This window comes from Protopterus annectens, chromosome 3.part0 (genome assembly GCF_019279795.1).
Source record: "Protopterus annectens isolate FY-2018-M chromosome 3.part0, PAN1.0, whole genome shotgun sequence".
Taxonomy (NCBI): Eukaryota; Metazoa; Chordata; order Ceratodontiformes; family Protopteridae; genus Protopterus; species Protopterus annectens.
Window position 1 is genome coordinate 928875534 of NC_056731.1, and position 12760 is coordinate 928888293.

At 44.5% G+C, this 12760-nt stretch overlaps 1 protein-coding gene across 1 annotated transcript in view; it reads left to right on the top strand.

The window, feature by feature from the left end:
• The window catches only part of KDSR (3-ketodihydrosphingosine reductase), a 1199410-nt gene that overhangs the window by 1137653 nt on the left and 48997 nt on the right, over positions 1 to 12760 (top strand). The gene's annotated exons all lie outside the window — the stretch shown is intronic.

Here is a 12760-nt window from a genome sequence, read left to right on the forward strand (position 1 = left end):
CCTCAATCACAGTGACTTGACAGTGGCACCGCCTACCAGGGAACAACTAGAAGCACCCTTAGGCGGAAAATTAACCTTATTTTCAAAAAACTGGCATTGCATCACAAGGGAAAAATGGATTTTGCAAACTATAGACCAAGGTTACAGGTTCCATTTCCATACTCTACCAGGAAGAGAGGAATGCCAAACCTACCACCTACTCAAAGGACAGAAGCTCTAAAACAAATATCTCAGCTATTAAGAATGAGAGCTGTGGAAAAGGTACCATCTATGGAGCAAGGAAAGGATTTTACTCCAGACTCTTCCTGGTACCAAGAAAAGAAAACAAATGGAGACCCATTCTAGACCTGTCTGCTTTAAACACATTCCTTATTGTTCCAAAATTCAAAATGCTGACCCTACAGCAGCTTCTTCCCATGCTGGGCAAGGAGTCTTGGCTGGTAACTCTAGATCTCAAGGAGGCATACCTGCACGTCCCCATAAGACCAATTTGCAGAAGATACCTCAGATTTCTTGCAGGATCAGAGCATTATCAATTTTCAGCATTGCCCTTTGGCTTATCTACTGCCCAGAGTGTTCACGAAATGCCTGGCATCAGTAATTGCTCATTGCAGACTTCAGGAATCCAAATTTATCCCTACCTGGACGACTGCCTGATACAAGTGGACAACAAAAGCAAGCTAGCAGAAGACTTGCAAAGAGTCATTTACCTGCTGCAAGCCTTGGGATATACAGTCAATATAAAAAAGTCAAGGCTGATTCCATCCCAAAGAATAACCTTTCTGGGTGCAGAGCTGGACACAGCAAAACAAATGGCATTCCTAACTGCAGAAAAGAAAGAGCAACTACCTCTCTACTTCTTGGCATTAACAAAGCAGAACCACCTAACTGCAAGAAAAGTACTGCAAGCTCTAGGCTTCATGGCATCCTGCATAATTCTGGTCCCTCATGCCAGACTGCATATGAGAAAGCTACAGTGGTACCTAAAGAATTTGTGGTCCCAACACAAGCACAGCCTAGAAACCAAAATTCCAATAATCCCATGCCTGAAACAAGAGTTCCTATGGTGGGCTCAGGCCTGCCAATCAAACGCAGGATTGCCCTTCTGCAACAGCCAACCAAGCCAAACCATCACGACAGATGCCTCAGACCTCGGTTGGGGGGCACACATGCTGGGCAAGTGCATACAAGGCTTATGGACTCAAGACCAGCTGCCTACACATAAATCTAAAGGAAATGCTAGCAGTAAAATTGGCAATCCAGTCATTCAGACCATTTCTCCAAGAAGGTCAGTTGATGATAAGGACAGACAACACCACAGTTATGTGGTACATCAACAAACAGGGAGGCACCCATTCATATCCTCTATGCCGGCTGGCACTGGACCTATGGGATGTGGCCCTGAGCTACAACATTCAGTTACAAGCAATTTTTGTACCGGGAAAAGAAAACATTCTAGCAGACATATTAAGCAGAACAACCACAGATGCCCACGAATGGATGCTTCATCCGGACATCTTCAAAGCCATCACCAGAGAATGGGGATTACCACAAATAGACTTGTTTGCATCCCCACTCAACCACCAGCTAAAGAAATTCTGCACAAGGACGTACCACCCACTTGCTTGGAAGGTGGACTCCCTATCTTTCAGTTGGAAAAACCTGATAGCGTACGCATTCCCACCACTTCCTTTGATGCACAAGGTGCTTCTGAAGATCAAAGAGGACTGTCCAAGGATCATCCTGATAGCTCCGGACTGGCCAAGACAACATTGGTACCCATTGCTGAGGAGCATGTCTCGGGAACAAATATGGACACTACCCCTAATCCCATTACTGTTAACACAGAACAACTACAACATCCTGCATCCAAACCTGAAAACTCTGCAGCTAACTGTCTGGAACATTACATAACAGAAAATAACCCAAATTTATCCCAGAGGGTTAAAGACATAATCCTGGAGGCTCGCAGACCTTCAACAAGAAAGAATTATGCAGCAAAATGGAAAAGATATCTCATTTGGAGTACTGCAAAGGGAGAAGATGTCACTCTGGTAAACATGGCCAACATCCTAGAGTACTTGGCAGAGCTCTTCCACACAGGCCTGTCCTATTCTTCCACAAAGATACATGCATCAGCTATTTCAGCACAATACAGCTTGGATCCTCCTGTCTTCTCTCATTCCCTGCTCAGACAGTTTCTGAGAGGAATTAAAAATGTAAAACCTCCCAGGAAACCACCATTGCCAGCATGACACTTCCTCCTTTCGAGCCAGCAGCAACAGCAGAATTACAATACTTATCCTGGAAGACTGCTTTCCTGCTGGCAATAACTTCAGCAAGAAGGGTCTCTGAACTACAGGCATTAATGGCAGTGCAACCCTTCCTGATCTTCCATCAAGATAGAGTGTCCATGAGAACAAATCCTACATTTATGCCTAAGGTGGTATCCAGAGTGTCATTAAATCAGGCTATCCACCTACCTACATTCTTCCCAAACCAACAGAACAGGGGAGAAAGACTTTTGCATACCTTGGATGTACACAGACAGTTACGCTACTACCTGGACAGGACTAAGTCCAATAGAAAAACTGACCAGCTTCTGGTAGCATATGCCACAGGAAAGGAAGGAAAACCAATTTCAAAACAGACAATCTCCAAATGGATAGGAAATTGCATTAGATTTTGTTACTCCAACCATGGAAAGAAAACCCCAGAGAACATCAGGCCTCACTCCACAAGGGCTACAGCCACTACCACAGCTTTCTTACGGTGGCTACCAAGGACATTATAGAGGCTGCTACTTGGACCTCCGTGCATACATTTGCCAAGCATTACAATTTACCTTTATACTCTAGATCCCGAGCAGGTTTTGCCACTGCTGTTTTGCAAGGGATCCTAGCTACACCATAATCTCTACTCTTTCCTACTCGCCTTGTTTAGCTATGGTATTCTACCCATTTGTAATGACTGCAGATGCATCCTTGAAGGACATAGTACAGTTTTGTACCTACCATAAATGTAGATGTCCGATAGGAATGCATCTGCAGTCAGGATTACCCACCCACCTTCCCCTCTGAGGTACTCCTAGGGTATTTGCCAGCCTTCAGCTAGCTTGGGGGGGATCTATTATGGTGTATTTGTTTGTATATATGTACATACATGCTTATTTTTTGTGTTTGCTCTCTACTATTTGGAATCATTGGCATTTATCCAAATTTAGCCTTCCAAGAGGGCACCTGGCATCTGGGGCAAGAAACACTGAGGAAAATGGCGTCGGCTGATGCCTTTATACCCGAATAACTGCAGCTATGACGTCGGGTGAAGTGTGACACCAGCCGAGGCCCGACCCAGACTTTGGAATCCGGCCGACCGAAGGGCTGCCTGACGACAGGACAACCCATTTGTAATGACTGCAGATGCATTCCTATCGGACATCTACATTTATGGTAGGTACAAAACTGTACTTTCCTATCTCTTCGGAGCGGAAACTTTCTGGTCTCTCTGACGGGGGAGCCTTCGAGGTGATGAGGAGTGTACTAGCCCCTGGGCTTAGTCAACGGACAGTTCCATCAGCTCCTCCCACTACAGTGCCTGCTGACGTCTCTTCTCACTCTCTTGCTCCCGGACCCAGAGATCCAACGCCTCAGGTTTCCCCATTGGGAATATCTTCCTCTTCCGAGGCTTCTCCTGATCCGTCAGGTGAACCCCAGCATAAGAGGACATGTAAGAGGAAACATCTAGACTCCCCTGAGTCTACTACATCAGATACTGACCTGGATGAGTCGGAGGGATCCCCAAGGTCCTCCTCTGAGGATGTCTCATTCTCAGACATCCTTGACCTCCTTAAGCAGAGGGAACTGGCCTCCCTTAATCCTTCCGAGGCGAGTCAGTATACCTGGGCGTTGGATCTCGACCCTCCACCTCCTGGGTGTCTCCGCCTTTGGACCCTCTTATGGAGGTAGTGGCTCGAAGGCGTGGATGGCTCAGTTGTGGAACCTATCCCTAGGAGGCCTTCAAAATTTATTACGGCCCCACAAGATAGACAATATTTAACAAAGGGTGTCCCAGTTGATGCCATGGTGGTGGCTGCTGCCACCAAGAAGGAACTAGCTGATCCTTCAGTACCTGTCCATCCTCCTAACAAGGATTCTAGGACTATGGACAGGTACGGCAAGTGGATTTTTTCTTCAGCGACTTTTGCCATGAGATCGCTGAACTACTTATGCCACTTCACCCGCCTCCAAAGAGATGTTCTTAAAGAGTTGGGAGAAGTTTTACAGGATCCGTCAGCTGCTGAGTCTCAGGATAAGATTAGCTCACAGCTAGGAATCCTTAACTCCATTGTTAACTCCTCCATGCGGCTCATTTCTTATGCAGCCGATGGAGCGAGTAGGGCCGCAGGCACAGGAGTGGCTTTAAGGCGTCAGTCCTGGATGCGGCTTTGTAATTTTGCAGACCCCTTCAAGGCGTCCTTCACAAACTCCCCCTTTGATGGGTCGACCTTGTTCGGACCTCAAGTGAAAGACACTTTGACTAGATGCGAACAAGATGGCAAGACTCTTTCTGCCGTAGGAGTCCGTTTCTCCACCCCTTCAAGACCTTACCCCAAAGGACAGAAGGGAGGGAAAATGTGGTTCCGCAAATCTCAAGGAGTCACGCCTGACGCAGTCAGTTTACCCCCAGAGGCAGAGGGGTAACAATAATGACGCCCTAGGGGCAGAGGTGGTCCGCAGAATCAGGGTAGCAGAGAGCCTCTTTCTGACAAACCCTTCCAGCATCCCTGAGATATTGCCCGATTGTCCGCCTTCGGAGGCAGTCGGGGGGAAAATTATCACTGTACCCAATAGCCTGGCTTTCCCTTTCTCAAGACAAATGGGTACAGTCAATTGTATCCGAGAGTTACAAAATTCCCTTTATTCAAACCCCAGTTCAACAAAAGGGAACCCTTCCAGACGTTCCACCCGGTCTAAGGGAACTAGCAGTGCTAGAAATATCAAAACTGCTAGTAAAAAGAGCCATCCAGCCAGTCCCAGCGGACCAAATAGGATCCGGAATCTACTCAAGGTTCTTTTTAGTTCCAAAAAAGACAGGGGACTGGAGACCAATATTAGATCTGAGCAAACTCAAAAAGTTTGTAAAGAAATCAAGATTCCGGATGGTCACGCTTCAGTCCATTCTGCCCTTTCTGGGCAAGGACAATTGGATGTGCTCGATAGATCTTCAGGATGCGTACTATCACATAAAATTCACAGACGCTCCAGAAGATTTCTCCGCTTCGGCTGGGGACCAGTCACTTCCAATTCAGAGCCCTGCCCTTTGGACTCACTACAGCCCCAGAGTGTTCACCAAATGTATGGCAGTGGTTACGGCTCACCTGAGACGTCAAGGATTCCAGGTGTTTCCATATCTAGACGACTGGCTCCTCACTGCCACCACCAGGCATCAGCTTCTCCAAGCCAGAAATTACACCATTCACATTTGCAGAGGGCTAGGAATTTCTATAAATTTCGAAAAATCTGCCTTGTCGCCTTGTCAATCTATTACTTTTATAGGCACAAGATTGGACACCGTACAACTTTCAGCAAAGTTAACAGACCAAAGGATCTTGGACATTCAAAGACACGTCCAGGTGATTCTTCTCAGCAACAAAATTCAGGCCAGATTTGCTCTGAAGGTATTGGGTCTTATGGCGGCCGCTATAACACTTCTTCCCCTTGCCCGCTTTTACATGCGTCTTCTAGAATGGATGCTATTCACCCAATGGTCTTTTCAACAACTTCCCATGCGTCAGAAGATCATAGTAACTCCAACTTGCAAAAGGCATCTGACTTGGTGGATATCGTCCCCTCAAATCCATCAAGGCAGACCTTTTGTTCCTCTTGCCCCAGTTGCCACGGTTACATCGGATGCCTCCCTGATCGGGTGGGGGGGGCATTATCAGGGCAGAATGGTCCATGGCACTTGGCAACCTTTCGAGTACCATCTGCACATAAATGTTCTGGAGATGAGAGCGGTGCTTTTAACGTTGCAAGCCCTCAACGACTCTCTTCCCCTGGGAACTATTGCAGTCCAAACGGACAATATGTCCGTAGTGTGGTATATAAACAAACAGGGCGGAACCAAGTCCTATCCACTGTGTCGAGAGGCTCTCAGACTTTGGCAATGGGCAATCTCCTCTCACCGGTTTCTGATAGCAACGCACATCCCCGGGAAATCCAACATCATAGCGGACAGATTGAGCAGAGCTATTTCTTATGCCTCACGAGTGGTCTCTCAAACAATCAGTGACGGAAGAGATTTTTCAGAAGTGGGGCCTTCCTTGCTGTGACCTTTTCGCTACACCTCAAAACAGCAAATGCCCAGACTTCTTCTCTCTCTTCCCCCTTCCAGGCCATCCCCCCAGAGACGCTCTAACCCAAGATTGGCCCCGGGGACTTCTTTATGCCTTTCCACCTTTTCCGCTGATATCTCACCTAATTCAGAAAGCAACCGCCTTGAGAGCCAAGTTGATTCTCATTGCCCCTTATTGGCCTCAACAGATATGGTTTCCATTCCTACATCATTATCTCTTGGTACAGCCATGGCATCTGGACCCGGTTCAAGATCTGCTGACCCACCAGTCGGGTCGACTGCACCAATCCATACCTTCTCTCAACCTCACTGCTTGGTTGCTCCACTTCCATCCTTAGCCAGGCTTCCTATGATTTCTAATCCTGTACGGGATATCATAGTAGCTTCCCTAAAATCTTCTACCAGAAAAGATTTACACTAGTAAATGGCGACGTTTCGCTTTCTGGGCAAAAGCTAGGAACTTAGACCCCTATACTGCTCCAATTCATTCGGTATTGGACTTCCTAGCTGAGATTTTTCATTCAGGATCCTCTTCTTCCACAGTGAAAGTTCAACTGGCAGCCATTTCAAATTTTCATATAGGCCTTTTGGACCACAACATTATGTCACATAAACTTTGCAAGGCATTCCTTCGAGGTATCTTTTTATTGAAACCTCCGATTAGAGACCCCCCACCACAGTGGGATCTAAATTTAATTTTAACATCCTTGATTCTTCCCCCGTTCGAACCTGCAGCTGCCTGTTCTTTGAAATTTCTTTCTTGGAAGACACTTTTTCTAGTCGACATTACTTCTGCATTCATCCTCCCTATTTAATATTCCACAAAGATAGGGTATCTCTAAGGACTAATCCGTCTTTCTTACCAAAAGTGGCATCGCAGACCAACCTAAATCAATCCATTGATCTTCCAGTGTTTTTCCCGAATTATTCTGATAGAGCGGAACAAAAGTTACATTGTCTTGATGTTCACCGCCAGCTCAGATATTATCTGGACAAAACAAAATTTTTTAGGAAATCTGATCAACTGTTTCTATCCTATGCAGACAACAGGAAAGGCCTTCCAGTTTCCAAGGTAACTTTATCTAGATGGCTGTCTTCTGTGATCACTTACATTTATCAGCTCAGAGGTAAAGAGTTGATTTCTAGGCCAAAAGCCCATTCTACCAGAGCTCTAGCTACATCTACAGCTTTTCAGGCTAGACTTCCAATAGACACTATTTGTGCAGCAGCCACATGGGCCTCTCCTCATACCTCTCCTCATACCTTTGTTTCACATTACAAATTGGACTTGGCCTCCAGAGACAGAGCAAATTTTGGTTCCACTGTTCTCAAGAGTCTGTTCCATTGAGCCACCCAGGACAGAGGTGCTAGGGACGTGGTCCCATCTAGCAAGAATGAAGGCGAGATTGACAACTTAACATTTAGAAGTTATGTACCTACCATAACGTTCCATGTTAGTTGTCTTCTCTCGCCTTCTTTCTTCGATCCTCCATCCCCCTAGCCTGGACAGACCGGGAAGATTATGCATCTTCTATTAAGAGGTTATTCCCCTTTTTCTAGCTGTTCAACTTCTAGTGTCACTAGATTAGGTTGATCCTTTCTAGAGGGTTATGATGTTATTTAGTATTGTTATTTTTCTTCCTCCTCTTCAGTTGGAAGAAAATATTACTATTTCTTTAGCTACCAAACGAGATCTGGGTAGTCTCCGCCTTGCATCATGGGATATAGGGTTGCCTCGAGCTGGTAAAATTAGCTCTCGAGCTTAGCAAGTGCCGAGTCGGAGCCGAGGATCGACTCCGAACCCATCCAGCAAGAAAGAAGGCGAGAGAAGACAACTAACATGGAACGTTATGGTAGGTACATAACTTCTAATTTTGGCCCTCCATTCTGTGTTAGCACTACTCCCAGACCACTGTGTTATGGTAACCTTAGATCTAAAGGATGCTTACTATCACATTTCCACAGGACACAGCTTCAAGCGATACCCAATATTTTGTGTTTCTGGGTCACATTATCAAGTCTCTGCATTAGTCTTTGGGCTATCTACTGCACCTAGAGTATTTACGTAATACCTAGCTGCAGTGGTGGCCCACTGCTTGACGGCAGGGTATTCACATTTTTCCTTATTCAAATAATTTACTTATCTGTAGAGAGTCATTTCCCCGATGCTAGGATTCCTTTATAAAGGTTACTTCTTTCCTTACTCATCTGGAACTCCAGATAAATTAGCATAAATCTTCCCTTACCCTGTCACACAGGACTGTATTTCTGGGTTGCCTTATACACACTGTAATGTAAAAGGCCTTTCAAGCTCAAGACAAAGTGGATTTTTATGTGGAAGTATTCCTGATCTTTTCTTGTCAACAAGGTTCTGCAAGAGAATTTCTCAGGATATTGGGTCTTGCAGCTTCTGTGATCCCCATGATACCACAGGCTACTTATGAGAAGTTTCACTGGTACCTCAAGAACATGTGGCCTCAACATTTTCACCCCCTAGAATTTCAAATTTCAGTTTTGAACATTGTAACGTCAGAACTGGAGTGGTGGAGAGAGCAGATGGCTCTCAATCCAGGGTTGCCCTTTTTCTCAGCCTACCCCAGCGCATTCTGTACAGACTCCTCAAATTGTGTGGGGAGCAGTTTCACTGGAGGTAGAAGTGCAAGAACTGTAGGACATCTCAGACAGATCAAAGCACATCAGTGTCAAAGAAATGTTATAAAGGCTCTACATCATCTATGGAGCCCAGGTTCTCTTCAGGTTACCATACAACACCATAGTAATGCAGTACATGAGCAAATAGTGGGGTACCAGATCAAGTGGAAACTCAGCAAAGAGATCTTCCAAGAATTGATCCAGTTGTAGGGGAACACCTCAAGTAGATCAGTTTGCCTATTTTTAAAACACACTAGACAAATTCTGTTTGAGTAATCCTTCTAAGTGTGGAGAACAGACGCTGTATCATTCCCCTGGCGGTGATGTTCCTTTATGCTTTTACATTGTTTCCAGTGATTTCCAGGGGAGATGTGAAAATTCAGAAAGAATTCCCAAAAATCATAGTAGTGATTCCCTTGGCACAGGCAAAACTGCTTCTTTGTTCTTATGCAGTGGGCCAAGGGCAATTACCTCAAACTTCCTCATAGACTGAATCTGTTCACAAGCGACAAGGGGTGTTTGATAAACTCCGACATCAAACAACTTCAGCTGACTGCCTGGAGGATTCAGTGTTGTTACCTTTTAGGCATCTCTTTCATGAGAATGTGCTGCAGGTACTGAAGGAAGCAAGAATGTGTGCTACTAGAATTTGGTATATTGTCAAATGGAAAAGATTTTCTAGTTGGTGCCTAGCCAGTCACTAGAGCCCCATCAACGATTTTGCACCTTTGTTACTCAAATATTTGTGTCAGTTACTATCTTCTGGCCTCTCTTATGCCTCTATCAAAGTTCTTGCTGTGACCATTTCATCATCAGTACCCATGGATCATCTTCTTTCTTCTCTGTTATTAAACAGTTTCTGAAAGAAATTTTGCACAAGTCCCCCATGTAGACAGGTTTCTCCCATTTGGAATCTTTTTTCATGTAGGAAAACTGTCTGTCACCAGTTGAACATGCCTTCTTGACTGATGCAAGGTTCATTACATGGAAAGCTGCTCTTGTTACTCTGACATCTGCAAGAAGAGTAGCTGAGTTGCAGACTGTTATGGTTGGGGAGCCCTATCTGTTTTTTCAATGGGTAAGGGTCGCTCTGTGGATTATCCCCTCATTCATGCCTAAGGTAGTTTGAGTTCAGTTTGAGCAAGCCATCATTCTCCCGGTTTACTACCCAGATCCTTAAAACAAGGGAGAAGAGATTCTTAATACAATAGATGTACATAAATAACTCAAGTACTATATTGGCAGAACCAAGTCCTACAGGAAATCTAACCAGCTATGTATTTCTTATTCTGTGACTAAGGAAGGTGAACCTATGTCAAAACAGACACTTTCTAAACTCTTGTCGGTTATTGTTTGTTACTGCCATTTTTGGCAAAACTATCCCAGGTAGGGTTTAAGCACATTTCACCAGGGCCTTAGCTTCCTTGATTGCATCCTGGAAAGGGGTGGACTCTTGAAGCATTCTAGAGGCAGCAACTTGGTCCTCAATTCATACATTTAGCAAGCAAGAGAAACATGGTTCTTTCTTCATATCCAGAGCAGACTGCTTGGAACATTCTGCAGGGGTTGCTAGACCCTTATCCTTTCTCCTCCTAGGTTGGATAAGCTGTGGTAGTCTATCTATAGGCATCTGCAGCAGTGAAAATGATGAACAGTAGTATAGCTATGCAAGCTGAAGTTACCTGTAACAGTAGATTTTCAAATTCTTCACTGCTGCAGTAGCCGTACCCAACCCACCAACACCCTTGTAATATATAGCTAGTGTGGGTTACAACTGTTTATTGTTAGTCATGATGGATTTCCCTTTTTCCACTTTGGGGCAAGAAAGTCCTGAAGTTTTTTTTTTTTTTTTGAGAGTGACTGTGTGGAAGGAGTTGGAGATTTGGGTAGCTGGGTGGTTGTTATACTCTTGGCAGGATACAACCTATAGGCTTTTATCCACCTACCTTGTCTTCATCCCAGTCAGTGTTCAAAATAGTAGTCAATTACCCTGTATGATGACTTATGTTGAGTCCATGGTAATCTTCCATGGACCCTTTGCTGTGTGTATATAAGCTAGACGTATAGAGCCAGCTCAACATTATTTATATATTATTTCTATATATTAAGTACATAGTAAGTGATGGCTTTAATTCCTGACTTTTTTGCATCTACCTTTTTGGCCTGGGTCATAGCTGAAAAAGGATAATTGGACCAGTTAACCCCTTAAGAGCTGTCTCATCTGCTTCAGTGTCAGTTTTTTATGGCTCATACTCATTTATTATTTGCTTATTGTATGCCTTCCCTTTCTTTCCTCTCCTCTCTGATTCTCAGACCATAGCAGGACAAAGCCAGTTTAATCTGGAAAGCTTTTTCATGGCCAAGACAACCATTTTTAACTGATGATCTTGACATCCATTATGCTTCTATGCAGAACCTTTGTGACAAAACAGCATGTTGGAGTTTTGCATCCAAGTCAGAGAACTCTATCAGCAACATAATTCAGAAATGTTTTTGCACAAGAAGCTGCATCATAGTCCACAGTTCATAAGTTCAATAAACATTACAAGTTGGAGACACGGCTTTGGGAGCAGTTCGATGACTAGCAATGTTGATTTTGTAATATTGCCTCATGCGGTTAGCAGGATTTCAGATAACATGGGTATGAGTCGAGCTCATGTCCTCATTGGGAGGTGGACTGCTGTTTAAAACTCTTGCTGGGATGAAGACTAGTTAGGTGGAATTCCTGCTTAACGCCGTTGCTTCCTGCTATAGCTACCACTCCCTGAAGATCTGCAACTATTCTAAAGTGTACTTAATCACAGTGTACTCTCCTACTTACACTCGAGACCAGCAACTACCCTCCGTTTTGTACAGTATATAGAGTGCTTCGGGTACAGGCAAGATCAGCGGCTGACAATGGCCAATTACGCTGCAAGCTGTTACAATAGTAAGGTAATAAACTGTTTAGAGAAGGTTGCAGGTTGTACTCTGATGTGTGATATCATTCTGTGTCCTGGAGATTTTTTGGGGAAAGTGCAGCCTCAATCAGGGGAGCCTTCGTGCCTTGAAATACCCCTTTCTCCACTGGGGAAGAAGGCCTGTTACTCAGCCAGCTGTTCATTACAAACTCTGGGTTACCAGTAATGTTGTGTCTTTTGGCTTTTCCCAGTTAGGGGTCGCCACAGCGGAACTCCGGTCCGCTAATGATTGGCAGTAGATTTTTACGTGCCAAGTTGCCAGCCCTGACACATGACCTTCAACGAAGGTACGCCCATTCACACATGTCTCCACACAGAAGACGCTCTAGCTGAGAATCGAACAGGACAACGTCTTACTGTGAGGTGACAACGCAACCGCAGCACCACCACCGCAGTTCTGGGTTACCAGTAATACTTGCAGAAATCCCACTTTTATGACATTTAGCTCAAAAGTATGTACTTTCTTTAACTAGTAAGGGTTCAGCTATTGGCATAGTACTTTACCTATCATTTATTCTGCCTTTAAAAAAGTCATATCTCTGAGGATCTGGCTTTCTGCATGAGAGGTTTTGAATGATCTGCATGAGAAATATTGGCATAGACATATGCTTTCACCTCTTAATATTTTGTAGTCTTAAGTCATTTCCCATAATTTGATCAGCTGAAAGTTTTTTTTGTGAAATTGCCAACACACACGTGTATATAATGTGATTAGTTTAAAATAATCTTGTGTGTGTGTGTGTGTGTGTGTGTGTGTGTGTGTGTGTGTGTCTATAGATTCACAGACAATGGGA